Source organism: Oryx dammah, unplaced genomic scaffold (genome assembly GCF_014754425.2).
Source record: "Oryx dammah isolate SB20612 unplaced genomic scaffold, SCBI_Odam_1.1 HiC_scaffold_1, whole genome shotgun sequence".
NCBI classification, from domain to species: domain Eukaryota; kingdom Metazoa; phylum Chordata; class Mammalia; order Artiodactyla; family Bovidae; genus Oryx; species Oryx dammah.
The window spans coordinates 102,951,547-102,965,733 of NW_024070185.1; the positions used below are offsets into that span (position 1 = coordinate 102,951,547).

The window sequence follows — 14,187 nt, forward strand, 5'->3', positions numbered from 1 at the left end:
TTTTGGAAATTAATTGACTGTTCTGAGTACTTTCTATAAATTACAGCAAAGAAGTCTGAAGAGAGCCAAAGGTAGCTCTGATAGAAGCAAGAATAACCCCTGAACAATGGTAATTCATAACGTAATTCAGACTGAGAAACAGCAAACCCAGAGAGGGTTTTCTCCCTTCATGTTTATCTTTGGAGGCCTCATGTGAAATATGGCTATGAGAGTCTTGGTCTTGCTCAAAATTGTTTTGTTTTTCTTCTCTTTCCTGGCCCTCCCCCACCTCACTTTCTTTTTATAATGTTCTTAAAAGTTGAGAATGGTTTATCTTAGCATTTGTAAGTTTATTTGTGGATGCAATTGTGAAGCTCATCATGTCAGTTTTATGAGAAGTCTGAGTCCATTGTCCATAGAAAACGAAAATGATTAACATTGATTTGTTTTGTTACCCAATTGTTTAAATTATAATAACTCTCCATCAGGGTTTTTTAAGTACAGCTGTGTTTATGGATTAAGATCTACTGACTCAAATATTTACAGTGTTCCAAAAATTACGAGAACATACAGTGTCAGGAATTTTCCAAAGGCTGTTCCTTTGAGCCGAAGTGAGTTTCTGTTCAACTTGAAGAGAAGGCTTTAGACAATTTTCAGAGGACACGGACAGGTCTATGTAATTCATCCCCAGACAGGCACCAAGTGGAGTAGCTCCACAGAAGGGAAACATTGGTTAAACGGTCATATTAACAGTCATCCCAGGCTGGATTAACAGAGCAGAGATAAAAGGGTAGAGGCCCAAACATTATGAAGGACAGACCCTACTAGCTTATCAAATCTAACCTGTTGCTTTCCCTTCACTTCTATATTGCTTAAAGATGCCTCTGCCTTTAAACATTTGAAACACAGCTGGCCTGGAGTGGGGACAGAGATATGCCATTTTCTAGTTCTATGATCTGGGACAAAGCATTTTTCTAGATCTTTTGCTCCAATATATGAAATAGCGGTATGTAGGGGAACATGAAAAGACGTCATGATTCTCTGCACATATACACGTTCAGTGGACTCTCGGGATTCTTCTTCCTTTAAGCCAGATTCTGCTCTTGGAAACACTGGCTTCGAAGTGGTAATTTTCCCCGACGAATCTTGTAAATAGATGGAGAGGGCACTATCTTGGAATTTGAAGCTGAGGGCTCCAGCTTGTCTCTTCAGCTGCGCCACTTCTCCCCGCTTGGTCCCATCACATATCTGCCTACTCTTCGTGCCTAGCTTGAGGCTGCTCGGTGACAGGGCTGTAAATGCCTTAACTGACCGTGTGCGCTGCATCACAGCGCCAAGTGCATGGTAAGACCTAAAAAAGGGGTTTGTTGAAGAAACAGAGAAAAGGAAGGAGGTAGAGAGGGAAGAAAATGCGAAGGAAGGAAAGGAAGGAAGGAAGGATGAAATCGACAAATAAAATAAGCATATTTCTGTTCAGTTCAGTCACTCAGTCATGTCCAGCTCTTTGTGACCCCAGGAACTGCAGCACACCAGTCTTCCCTGTCCAACACCAACTCCTGGAGCTTGCTCAAACCCATGTCCATCACGTCGGTGATGCCATCCGACCATCTCATCCTCTGTGGTCCCCTTCTCCCCCTGCCTTCAATCTCCTCCTGCCTTCAGTAAGGTGAGCATACTTGTCCTACCTAATTCATAGGATAGGTGGGAGATGGAGAGAGAACACACACATAAATAACTCACACCATCTTTATAGAACTTTATAGTTTACAAACTACTTTCATATCCATTACCTAATTTGCTTTCCCAAAGTCCCTTGAACTAGGTTGGACAGGGATCATAACCCCCTGTCTGATAGGTGACTGAGCTGATACTCAGATCATTGAAATTATTCACCCAAGGTTACATAGGTAAATTGTGGGTTGGGACTTGGCCTCCATTTTTTAACTTAAAATACCCTGGATAATACACCATGCTAGTTAGATGCACTTTTGGAATTCAGAGAAAGAAAATACAGATTTGAATTTAAAGAATGATAAAGAAGACAGTTAGGAAATATGTTTTAGATAAGCTGGTCATCAAAGCTTTATTTGTTCAGAAAGAGAATTAAGTTCTATAAGAATCACCAAAGTAATTGATAGAACATAATGTTTAAACCATCTCTTTCAGAATTTTCCATAGTTTATTGTGATCCACACAGTCAAAGGCTTTGGCATAGTCAAGAAAGCAGAAATAGATGTTTTTCTAGAACTTTCTTCCTTTTTCAATGATCCAGTGGATGTTGGCAATTTGATCACTGGTTCCTCTGCCTTTTCTAAAACCAGCTTGAACATCAGGAAGTTCGTGGTTCATGTACTGCTGAAACCTGGCTTGGAGAATTTTGAGCATTTCTTTACTAGCATGTGAGATGAGTGCAATTGTGAAGTAGTTTGAGCATTCTTTGGCACTGACTTTCTTTGGGATTGGAATGAAAACTGACCTTTTCCAGTCCTGTGGCCACTGCTGAGTTTTCCAAATTTGCTGGCATATTGAGTGCAGCACTTTCACAGCATCATCATTCAGGATTTGAAATAGCTCCCCTGGAATTCCATCATCTCCACTAGCTTTGTTCGTAGTGATGCTTTCTAAGGCCCACTTGACTTTGCATTCCAGGATGTCTGGCTCTAGGTGAGTGATCACACCATCGTGATTATCTTGGTTGTGAAGATCTTTTTTGTACAGTTCTTCTGTGTATTCAGAAAACTAAGATCATGGCATCTGGTCCGTTCACTTCATGGGAAATAGATGGGGAAACAGTGGAAACAGTGTCAGACTTTATTTGGGGGGGCTCCAAAATCACTGCAGATGGTGATTGCAGCCATGAAATTAAAAGACGCTTACTCCTTGGAAGAAAAGTTATGACCAACCTAGATAGCACATTGAGAAGCAGAGACATTACTTTGCCAACAAAGGTCCATCTAGTCAAGGCTATGGTTTTTCCATTGGTCATGTATGGATGTGAGAGTTGGACTGTGAAGAAAGCTGAGTGCCGAAGAATAGATGCTTTTGAACTGTGGTGTTGGAGAAGACTCTTGAGAGTCCCTTGGATGCAAGGAGATCTACCCAGTCCATCCTAGAAGAGATCAGTGTGTTCACTGGAAGGACTGATGCTAAAGCTGAAACTCCAGTACTTTGGCCGCCTCATGCAAAGAGTCAACTCATTGGAAAAGACTGATGCTGGGAGGGATTGGGGGCAGGAGGAGAAGGGGACGACCGAGGATGAGGTGGCTGGATGGCATCACTGACTCAATGGACATGAGTTTGGGTGAACTCCAGGAGTTGGTGATGAACAGGGAGGCCTGGCATGCTGCGCTTCATGGGGTCACAAAGAGTCAGACACGACTGAGCAACTGAACTGAACTGAACTGAACTGAATGCTTAAACCAAAACACTAATAAATCCAACCAATTGTTATGGTGTTTTGAGGGTAAAGATGAAAGCATTTGAAGTCAGACCTATCTGCTTTTCAGTACCAATTCAGCTACTTATCCATTCTCTGACCCTGGATCATGTGGACTTTGAGTCTGTTTTTCAATCTGTACGTGGGTTTAGTAATACTTGCTTCATACAGCAGTAATGAAGCATAAATACAATAATCTATAGAAAACATTGTACGTGTTAATAAATGGCCATTACTCAGAAAGGGAGAATGGTTCCCTTTGAGAACTTCCTTGCATTTCTGGGATGCTATCATTCGAGGTGAGAACTGTGTCTTGTCCTGGCATTCTCTTCATAACCATAGAACAACAAGTCTAATCCTTGTCAATCCACCTGACAACAGATGTAATCCTGAAGAATGCTGAAACATGGGCAGTTCTCTCCATGGGAACATTCCTTGCCAGGCAGTAGGAAGGAGCTGAAAGGGCAGCAGTGGAGGCCTGCTGAACTCTGCTTGCATCAAGTACCTCATCTTCCTGGAGACACTCCCTCCCAAGATTTCCAGCCAATATCCTAGCCTGGCTTTGTTCACCTTTTATACCAATCTATGACTGTGTCTGACTTCTTTGACTTCTTTACAAAAGTGAAACTAATCTTGCAAAATTTGCTTGATTCATTCACCCATTGCTTCAATCATTCATTCATTTATCCAAACCATCGTGACTGCATCTGAGTGCCAGGTCCCTTTTTGATTTTGCATAAAAATAATGATTTTAAGGCAAGGGTCACTGAATCCCCATTCTAATAGCTGAGGACTTAAAGACAGCCTAGTTAAAAGAAATGATGCAGGACTGAGAAAAGAGATCTGAACTTGAATTCTCAGTAGCATCACACATTTGGAATAAGTTATTTTATCTCTTTGAGCCTCAGTTTCCTCATTTGATAAAAGGATGTGATCCCTTCTGTTAAGGATTCCTGGAAGGACTGTTGAAAAGATGTGTTTAAATCACTCAACAGATAATAAATATTCATTGTATGCCTCCTCTTCCTTGACATAATATTTCAGAGAAAAAGGGAATTGATTGTTTTAAAGGAGGTGATAAGAAGACATAAGAAGGCTAAGACATTCATCTCTCCTTGACATGTTCACAATTAAATATTTTTGAATGAATCATTGAAAAAGTGAGACTCTCAAACTTGATGTGTGTTTACTTGACATTCTTCAACATTTCTACCAAAACTAACCACTCAATAAAATTTGAATTGTGAAGAGTTCATGCATCCTGAGAACCAAGGAATTACAACATTCTAAATAGATACGAGTCTACAGAAATGGTCCAGTACATTTCCAATTTTTTCTCTCCTCACTCTACAGGGATCTTTGCCACTTTATGTTAAATATTGCTGGACCCATCAGAATAGCTCAAATTAAAAAAAAAAAAATGACAACACCACATGGACGAATATGTAGAGTAACTTGGTACAATAAGAAGGATAATTCAGGAGAGGTTAATGAAGAGATGATTTATGAAGGTGTAATCGTGGTCAGGGAAATCAACAAGAGAATGTGCAGCACACAAAATGAGCAATAGTGGAAGCTCCTATCATCCTTAGCCTGATGGGAAGTGTAAATGGAACAGTGTTATTAGAGTCTAGAGAGAGCAGCCTATGGTTGTGGTTCATGAGCTTGAAAGTGGTGGTGGGCGATGAATGAGCAGTCACTGCTCGTATGTGACCTAACAAGGAGCAGAAGAATAAAATGCCAGTCTCAGTCATCTCTCTCCCTTTAGTCCCTCGCCTGTTCCTCCCGGAGGCCAAATCCAGCTGAACATCAGTGGGCAGGGGACCTCACTGATCTATCATGGAGAGGTCTGCCTTTCGGGTCAGAGAGCAGATAGGAAAGCAAAGACTTACAAGCAACATAATCAAGAGAAAATAGAGGCTTGAGGAGGAACGGTGATGTGGCTGGCCCACGTGCAGTTTCCTTAGCAGTTACTTTGTGGCAAGCACTATTTCACATGCGCTTCCTTGCATTAATTAGCTGTGGGGACCTACATGGAAAGGAAATCCAAAAAAGAGGGGATATATGTATATGTATAGCTGCTTCACCTTGCTGTATAGGAGAAGCTAACACAGCATTGTAAAGCAACTATACCCTAACAAAAACTGAAATTAAAAAAAGACATTCTCTCTTATTCATTTTAAATAACGACTATTTCATGGAAAAAAATCCAACAAGGCACTGTGAGTCTTGAGGGTATTGCTTAAATAGCTCAAAAAACAATTATTTATAGAAACTGACTACCAGCACAAGCATTTCATATCCTTTCTGGCTATATGAACAAGATTGTTTTAGGGGTTAAACAACATGTTTCATAGGGTGCTCACGAAAAACATTGCCAACAATAAGATGCCATAAAAACATGTATATATGCTGCTTAGCAATCTGCACTAAAACCTTCCTTCTCTTTTTCTCTCTATTGCTGACTTGGAAGTTCAGAGTCTTTGAAAAATGTTCTTAATGATACTTAATATGTTATTTTTGCTCCTTATATAAAAATAAACTAAAATAAATTCCTTTGGGAACCAAAAAAAAAATTATCTCATTGAATTCTTACACCAATGCTATGAACACTCTTAAAACTACCAAGTGAAACTGAAATAGTCCATATTAAGCTGTTCTTGATTGGGTTATATAAAATACCAGAAGCATTTAATCAGAGTTGACAAAATGTTGACAGAGGGGGGAAAAACTGTAACAGTGTGGAAGGTGACACCTCAGACTCCAAAGCTTGTCATCTACCAGAGGTCTGGGCATTTGTCACTTAAGGGAGCTGTGGCTGAAGAATAATTGCTCCGCATAGATGTCTGTGTCCTGATCCCTGAGTCATGTGAACATGTTAGATTACGTGTCAAAAGAGGCTTTGTAGATGTGATCGAGGTTACATATATTAAGATAGGAAGATTATCCTGATTTATCCAGGCTGGTCTTAATGACATGAGCTCTTAAAAGCAGAGAACATTTTCCAGGTAGAAGCAGAGGAGTTGTGGTAGAAGGGGAAGTGAGGGTGATTGCAAGTGCAAGTATAATCCCCAACAGCTGGCTTCTGTGATGGAGGGGCCAGGTATGAGGGCTAAAAAGAGGTCCTGAAGAACTCATAGTGGTCTCCAGCTAACAGCCACGAAGGAAATAGGGACTTTAGTTCTACAACCTTATGGATCATGGACTCTGCCAACAACCTAAATAAATTCTTCCTTGGAGCCTCCTGTTGAGAGCCCAAGACAGCTGGCAGGTTGATTTCAGCATTGTGAAACTGAAGACAGAGAAACAGCTGAGTGAACGCAGGTTTCTGGCCTAGAAAACAGTGAGATAATAAATATGTGTTGTTTTACTTCACTGTGTGTGGTAGTTTTTTATTTTGTTTTGTTTTTCTTTTTTAATGGCAGCAATATAAAGCTAACACAAGTATGCATATAACTTGGTTTGGAACCCCAGAAGCTCTGAGCTCTGTGGAGATAGTCCTGTCCAAGCTCCTCATACTAAAGGAATCTTAACTTCTACCTGCCTCTTAAATATTGTTGTACCCACCAGAATAGCCCAAATTAAAAAAAAAAAAAAAGAAAGAATTGACAACACCAGATGGCTGAGCATGTAGAGCAACTGGAATTGTCATACAATGTTCATGGAAATGTAAAATGGTATGACTGCTTTGGAAATACTTGTTGCTAGAGAACTAAACATATAACAATACTATCCACCAGTAATCCTAATTGTAGGCATTGGCCTAAGAAAATAAAATCATATGCCAAAAAATAACTTTTACATGAATATTCAAAGAAGATGTAGTCAAAATAGCCCCAAACTAGGAATAGCCCAAGTTTATATCAATAGGAGGATGGAGAAAAAAAAACAAAAAACACTGTGATAACTTCATAATAGAGAATATGAGAATATGATATGAAATGTCCAGAACAGGCAAATCCATAGACATATAAAGTAGAATAATGATTGCCAGAGGCTGGGAAGAAAAGATTAAAAGACACTTACTCTTTGGAAGGAAAGTTATGATCAACCTAGACAGCATATTGAAAAGCAGAGACATTACTTTGTCAACAAAGGTCTGTCTAGTCAAGGCTATGGTTTTTCCAGTGGTCATGTATGGATGTGAGAGTTGGATTATAAAGAAAGCTGAGCACTGAAGAATTGATGGTTTTGAACTGTGGTGTTGGAGAAGACTCTTGAGAGTCCCTTGGGCTGCAAAGAGATCCAACCAGTCCATCCTAAAGCAGATCAGTCCTGGGTGTTCATTGGAAGGACTGATGCTGAAGCTGAAACTCCAATACTTTGGCCACCTCATGAGAAGAGCTAACTCATTTGAAAAGACTCTGATGCTGGGAAAGATTGAAGGCAGGAGGAGAAAGGGATGACAGAGGATGAGATGGCTGGATGGCATCACCGACTCAATAGACATGGGTTTGGGTGAACTCTGGGAGTTGGTGATGGACAGGGAAGCCTGCTGTGCTGCGGCTCATGGTGTTGCAAAGAGTCAGATACGACTGAGCAACTGAACTGGAACTGGAACTGGGATGAAAAGAAGGATTGAGGAGTAACTGCCAATGTGTATGGGATTTCTCTTGGTGGTGATGAAATTTTCTGGAATTAGATAGTGGTAATGGTTACACAACCTTGTCAATATACTAACAACCACTAATTTGTATACTTTAAAGGGGTAAATTTATCTCAGATTCTTTTTAAAAAAAACATAAAAGAGAAAGAACAAATTACAGACTCATACTATAGGAATTTTTTTTTAATTTACTTTTTTATTGAAGGATAATTGCTTTACAGAACTTTGTTGTTTTCTGTCAAACCTCAACATGAATCAGCCATAGGTATACACACAAATATGGAATGGTTCACAAATTTGCATGTCATTCCTGTGTAGGGACACGCTAATCTTCTCTGTGTCATTCCAGTTTCGGTATATGTGCTGCTGAAGTGAGCTCTACAGGAATCTTCATTACTGGATGCCTCTTAACTGTGTGATGACAAAGATGAATCTCAAAAACTTAGTGCAAAAGAAGCTTCACACAAAAGAGTAAATGATTTCTAATCTCACTGATGTGAAAGTCTAGAAGAAGCAAAATTAAACTATGGCAAAACCAATTAGGAAAAGCAGTTGCATCTAGGATGATAGGAGTGAAGATTGTGGAGTGGGGTGAAAAATTTAGGTGTGATGGTGTGATGGTACTGTTTCATATCTTGATAGATGTTTGGGTCACAAAGGTATATGCATTCGTCAAACCTCATCAAATAGTAACTTAGGATTTGTGCATCCACTGCATGTAAATTTAATCCCACAAAAAATAAACAAACACCGAACTTCAGTAAAGGCTATGTAGGCATAAAAAACAATATTGTATTGTCAGGTAAACAGAGGGATAGATAAAGCAAGCATATGAAAGTGAAAGTAAAAGTGAAAGTGAAGTCGTGTCCAACTCTTTGCGACCCCATGGACTGTAGCCTATCAGGCTCTTCAGTTCATGGAATTTTCCAGGCAAGAGTACTGGAGTGGGTTGCCATTTCCTTCTCCATGGGTTAGGAAGATGCTAATTATAGAATCAAGAATTATGTTTGAAATGTGCATAGTAATAAGCTGGCCAAAAAGTTTGTTTGGGTTTTCCATACCATCTTACAGAAAACTCAAGTGAACATTTTGGCCAATCCAATAAAATGACAGAAAAATACTGCTTTCTCTTTCCTTGCATATTTATAATGAAAGGTGCTGTTTAGTCACTAAGTCATGTCTGACTCTTTGCCACCCCATGGACTGTAGCCCACAAGGCTCCTCTTTCCATGGGGTTTCCCAGGCAAGAATACTGGAGTGGGTTACTATTTCCTTCTCCAGGGGATCTTCCTGACCCAGGGGTCAAACCTGCATCTGCTGCACTGGCAGGAGATTTCTTCATGGCTGAGCCACCAGGAGAGCCCCATAATGAAGGATACTCATCTCATAATACCATCCAAATGATTGCTCAACAGCTCTTGATGTGAGAATCATCTTCCAGACAGTAAGATTTTGCTTTAATTCCATCCAGCAGCCCTTGTTTCATCTTCTGGGATCCTCTAGATAAAGTCTACTCCCTAAACCCTTTAGAAGGCTGCCTGGGGTAGTGTAAGAACATGAATTATGGAGGGTTCATGACCTGCTGCTGTCCCTACTACATCACTGCTCTAAGTGTAGCTCTCTAACCAGCCACCAAGGCATCACTTGATAGTTTGTTAGAAATGCAGAATCCTGGGCCTTGTCTCAGCACTACTGAATCAGAATCTGCAATTTAACAAGATCCTTGAATCCTCTGAGTGCAAGTCAAAATTTAAAGAATAAGCTGGAGCAATAAAGCAAAAATATAAATGTGCTTGTACCAGGGTAGTAGCATTAGGGAGAGTGAATTCAACAGAATAAAGACACATTGAGGAGCAATAACTTAAAGAAATAGTAGAGTGAGAGTGAGGGGATGGGTTAGAGAGAACCTGGACCTGAGTATTCTTAGGGTCTGCTGTTTGGCTGACATGGACACAACGCCAGGCTTACAGGAATATGTCTATCCGTAGCTGCTTCACCTCTCAAGCTTTACTTTGATATGCTCTCCAAAGAGTTTTGCTTTGATATCCTCTCCAAAGCTTCCCTGGGGGCTCAGATGGTAAAGAATCCACCTACAATGCAGGATACCTGGGTTCAATCCCTGAGGGGGGAAGATCCCCTGGAGGAGGACATGGCAACCCACTCCAGTATTCTTGCCTGGAGAATCCCCATGGACAGAGGAGCCTGGTGAGCTACAATCCATGGGGTCACAAAGAGTCAGACAGGACTGAGCGACTACGCACACACCAAATATAAAACCTCCTTCTTCCAGTCTGGTGCTTCTGTGAACAAAACTCTTGAAAGCCTTCTTTGCAAGGTTTTGCCCTCATTTTGCTCATCCAAAAGCACTTTCGAAGTGAGTAATATGGCTTTCCTTCCATCTCCTGCCTCCTCCTTCCAATTATGTAAACACACCACCAGTGTTTTAAGCATTAAAAAAGAAAACATGATATAGATCAATTCATCAATATTTCTAAATGAGGCTTTTTCATGATAGAATGTCTACCCAGGGACTAGGGCTCTGCCTTCTTAATACTGATAACCTTGGTTACTGGGACTTCCTGGAGGGTCTTTTGTTTTGATGCTGTTTTAATGAACACACAAACACTGTTTTCCAGCTCAGAACAAATGTCCAGAAACACCACCCCTCCTCACTCTTCAGGAGTCCTTTCCTGATTTTGCAACTTGTTTTAACTCTAATGGTCCTTGCTGGTGGTGAATGTTCCCTCTGAGCACGCTGGGAGCTCACCTAATTGGGTATGTCTCATTGTGACCTGAAATAGCATTGACCTAGGGCTGACTCCCTGGCTATCTCATCCTTCAAGATTCAGCTCCAATAGCACAAATGACACATGGTTAGTGAAGCCTGCTCTAACTTTCCTACCTGCCTCTCAATGTGGCTCAGGCAGTTAGAAACCTCTTGGATTATGTACATCCTTCTGTTCTAATTACAGGGGGAAGAAATAGATATATTAACCTAACAGCTGCCATAAAATCCTCCTGGGGTGGGAAATGTTTGTCTATCAAAGTGCCTTGATTAACTCCTTGTAGTGGAAGGTGAGACCCTGAGGACACGGTTAGAAAAAGTCAGGAAGTAAAAGAGATTCGTAACTTGCTCAGTATTGGGAAATCAGTGAGGCTGAGGAGTAGAAGAGAGCAGAGAAGTGAGGGGAAACAGCAATATGGCAAAAGATTAGAGGCTGAATGCTGAGCACCTGTGAAGCTGGAAGGCTGCACTCTGGTCATCCGATTACCATAACTGATAGCACAATGGTTATCTCCACCTCTCCCTGGAGGAGAAAGAGCACAGGAAATAAAGAACAGAAAGTCTTTATGGAAAAGGTGCTATGGATGTGGAGATACATTGATAAGCACAATATCTCATTTATTCAAAAATAACGAATTCTAACACAGTCCATGACCTCGGGAATAGACCATGAAAGGCATGTAACTGACATAAAAGTGTAAATAGCAATCCTCAATGATAAGGCATAGCTGTCACTGACAGAGCTTGCACAAGGCATCAGACACTTTACTGAACATCTCTCCTCAAACACCATAGTGTGCAATACATGAAAATATCACATGCACAGTTCCCGTATTTCTGATAAGGAAGCTAAATCTTGGAAGGATAAGTGAATGCCAAAGTGCTCTGCATTTGACTGTGATGGACCTTGCTCTCATTCCCCAAAGCTCATTCTTCACCAGACACATCTTCTGCAAGATAACCCAAAGTGCCTATTAAACCATATCTCCATCTTTTAGCCATAAAATAGTCCCTTGGGTTACAGAAGAGTTTATTTACACTATATATAACAATTTAAGGATTTCCCAGGTGGCACTAGTGGTAAAGAACTGCCTGCCGATACAGAAGATACAAGAGATGTGGGTTCGATCCCTGGGTCAGGAAGGTCCCCTGGAGAAGGGAATGGCGACCCACTCCAGTATTCTTGCCTGAAGAATCACGTGGACATAGAAGCCTGGCGGGCTACAGTCCATGAGGTTGTTCAAAGTCAGACACAACTGAAGCAACTTAGCGTGCACACACACACACACACACACAACAACAACAATTTAATGTTATGCAACTATTTGGGTGATTTATTTAAACATCCAAAACTAAACATTTAATGAGAAATGGTGGTAAGGAAATCTGAGAAGTAGATGCATTGATAATGCCAACAAATGTTGTGAAACTGAATACCACTGGCTGAAGATAAAAGGAACAACAACAAACACACAATCCAAACATGGAAAAACGTGGGTCTAGGTCAAGCAGCCAAAGTGGTCACAGTACGTGGGTACAGAACGTGGCTATGAAGAGCGTTAAAACGAAATCTTGTTTTCTGTTTCCCATTTCAACGTAGCACAAAAGGACAAAATCCAACAAAAATTCAACGCAAATGGCTAAAATGAACAGTGGAGCAATGGAACAGCTCTCGCTACGGAAAGAGGTTTATGTCAGCCTTGCTCATGTCGGGGCTGTGACCAGAGGACCCCACCGTTCTGAGTCATCCTTTGCTCTTCTCCATAGCTGGAATATTAATTGTACCTATTTCTGAGGATCTTTGTGAAGAGGAATGATGACATCTGTAACAGGCTTGGCGTGTATTATGCTCAGTACAGCTCTGTTAAGTCACATTTAAGGACAGCCTCATTGCCCAAATGGAAAAGTTCTGGCATTCGGAAGGGATTTCCAACATGGAGCAGGTCTTTTCTGAAAAAGCGTACGGTATTCACTCATCATTAGGAGGAGAAACAGGAGGCGGCTTTCCCACCCCTGGGTTATCTGTCTCCACTCTGTGAGGAGAGCCACAGTGTGTCAGATCCACTTGCTCTCACTCTTCCCATCCCAAGCAGCATCGCCCAGGAGACAGAAATAGCATTCATCGAAAGCCGCAATTACCTCATTTCACTGGCCTGTTTATATGAGATGTGCCTTGCCTCACAGTGACTGCACGGGGCCAAAAGTCCAGCAAACAGAGCCGCTGCTTGTCCAAGAAATGGCCCTGCAAACAGGAGGGGACAGCATGTTCCCTGAGTAGATTGGGACCCTTGGCTGTTTTGTGGGTGTTTTTGTTTTTCAAGCCAGAAACAGTGTCTGCAAACTCCTGGGGATTTCCCAAGCCCTATTCGTCAGGCGGCCAGGCTTCCTCTGACATCATCTCTGAGTGATGCGGGGCAGAGAGAGGGTCACACACAAGGCAATCCTGGGGCAACACTAGCATGATTGCGGGAAGTGAGAGGGCTGGTGCCAGTGTGGTCAGAAAAACAAGGCGAACTTTCTGAAACAGTGCCTGGCATTTGGTGGGCATTCAAGCAATCAGTCTTGAACAAAACTGACTTCCAGATTGTGCATCCAGTATATGACAGAGATGAGATTTCAACTTGGGTGACCAGTTGTCATGGTTTACCTGGAGCTAATGGGCTTCTCTGGAGATGTGACTTTGGGTGCTAAAATCAGGAAGTGTGCACAAGCTAAGTTACTTCAGTCATGTCCAGTTCTTTGTGACCCCATGGACGGTAGCCCACCAGGTTCCCCTGTTCTCAAGGTTCGCCAGGCAAGGATACTGGAGTGGGTTGCCCTTCTCCAGGGGATCTTCCCGACCCAGGGATCAAACCCACATCTCTTATATTTCTTGCATTAGCAGGTCAGTTCTTTACCACTGGCACCACCTGGGAAGCCCCCCAAATCAGGAAAGTCTTGTGCAAATTGGATTGAGTTTATCACATTAGTTTCAACCCAGATTTGTCTGACTCTAGAACTCATGCCATTAAACATAAAACAAAAACCTGTCCTCAAGGAGACTTAGGTTTAATAGGGGAATTAAACATGGGAGCAGATAGTCATCATGTATATTGAAAGGACCTATTGCTTTAGAGAAGGATTAACAGCTAAGCCAAGCACCATTCGGCAGCATCCATCATTCCTCCTTTCTAAGAGTGATCCAGTTTTGCTCAGGAAATCTTTTGACTAAACGTGTTTCAATGATCTGGGCCCTGAAACTGCATTGCCCTTGTCAGTGACTGGTTTAGGAATCAGCATGTGACATTATGCTGGCCAATGAAACATGAGAAGAAGTCTTAGGGCCAGATTCTTGGAAATGTTTCCTTGTTCTTAAAAAGAAACCAAGGTCAACAAAAGCTC

General features: G+C 41.5%; 1 non-coding gene across 1 annotated transcript; it reads right to left on the reverse strand.

Annotated features, from left to right (window-relative positions):
- Positions 1–8,294: 8,294 nt before the first annotated feature.
- On the reverse strand, positions 8,295–8,400 carry LOC120868013. Its single transcript, XR_005722115.1, has one exon. It is a non-coding gene; the product is annotated as a U6 spliceosomal RNA (small nuclear RNA).
- Between the last annotated feature and the right edge of the window lie 5,787 nt (positions 8,401–14,187).